Raw genomic sequence first — 1721 nt, 5'->3', positions numbered from 1 at the left:
GGGAAAGAGGAACATGGGCTCAGGATGCAGAGTCAGCCCAGCACCCCATTACCAGCATCAACCAGAGGTGAAATGGCAGTATTTAATCCCTGCCTGCTTTTTTTAATGGTCATGAGTCTCCATGCCCTGAGCAGAGCCCCGGGGTCCCACATCAGGGCTGAGAGCCCTAACATTGAGGAATTTGCAGTTGAGGTCAATGGACTCTTGGACACCCAAGGAGGTTCCCAAACATCAGCCAAGCTGCAGGAGCAGCCTGGGTGCACCCCAGCCTACCCCAAACACTGCAATGCTGCTTAGCTTCGTCCTCGGCTGGAAAACACAGCATTAACCATGTAGCCCTTCATTCCCTCTGCTGAGCAGGCTCCCGTGCTGCCTTCCCTCCATTACTGGGGTGATCTCAAAGACAGGGAAAGCAGGGAGAAGACTCACACATGCTGAAGGAAACCTGTGGAAGGTGGGTGTTCCCACCAATAGATAATTGCTGAGTGTGTGGGACACCAGCCAAGCTTTGGATCTGCTGTGCCACAAAGCAGCTTTTAGGAGAACATGTAGAAAACAGCCAGGGAATTTATTCCTCCCCTGCCTGTGCCTGTTCTCTGCCTACAAGACATTAAGGAACAACCAGTGTGTCACACAGTGCTCTTGCAAACACATTAAAAAGAAGAAAGTACATTGAAAGACCAGGATAATTTGATCCTATGATGACGTACAATCCAAATGAGTGCCCATGGCAGCTGACCATGAAAGTCACCTTGGTGTATTTGTCCTAAACCAGAGCTGTTCTGAAGACAGGAGGGCAGCTGAGGAAACTTCCCTAGGTTTCATCTATGTTGGAGACTCTACTCCAAGTCCTGTCCAAAGCATTGTTTTCCAGCCCGGACTCACAGGACAGGGGCTTGGAAACCAAATCCAAGTGGTGCTGAAACATCATCCTGCTTTGGAGAAGCTCCAAGGAAAGGGAGCAGGGAGGCACAGATGGCCAGGCAGACAATGAAAACCAAGAAAATTTGGGAAAGAAAGTAGAAAGGGACAGAGGAAATGAGAACAGAGCTGGGGGGGGGGGCAGGGAGGAAAGGGGGAACCAAATAAGAAGAAATAAAGATGGTTTTATAACACGTTCATAGGGCAGTACGACCTGCCTGCCTATCTGAACCATCTTCCTGAGCATCCTACTCCCAAGCAGAATGTTTGAAAGCAGGAGCATCCTCTGCATCCTCTCTGGGAGGCAGGAGCAGAGAGTGGGTTAAGCTGCAGAAACAATAAATCCTGGGTGCCAAATAACCCTAAAGACAGCTTAGAAGTTTTTTTGGAAGTTTAAGACATCGTGAGATTCAATCCCGAGAAGGAGAAAATAGCAAAGACCCCCCTCACAGAGGCACACTTGTCCTCCTTGGGCCCATTTTCCTCTCACGTGGCCAAGTCATGGGCTAAGGGTGAGATGCAGAAGCTGCCCTGGTAAATCTGGCCCAAGATGTCAGCCTGTCCTTGTCCTGAGCCCTGTCCCAGCCCCCCTGTGCCTTCATCCTTGAGAGCAAGAGGAGGGCAAAGGGCTGTGTGTTGGGGCAAGGAGCCCTGACCAGGCTGACTGTCTGTTGGTTGCACCAGCCTATTGCCCTCCTGCCCAGCCTGGTTCTGATGGCCAAGGCAGATCCCTCAACACATGGATCAGATTTCCTCTACTCTGTGCTCCTTAAATGCATCTGGTCTCTGGGGAGGATCAG

The sequence above is a fragment of the Chaetura pelagica genome, unplaced genomic scaffold (genome assembly GCF_000747805.2).
Source record: "Chaetura pelagica isolate M959 unplaced genomic scaffold, ChaPel_1.0 scaffold275, whole genome shotgun sequence".
Lineage (NCBI taxonomy): Eukaryota > Metazoa > Chordata > Aves > Apodiformes > Apodidae > Chaetura > Chaetura pelagica.
This window is presented reverse-complemented; position numbering follows the sequence as displayed.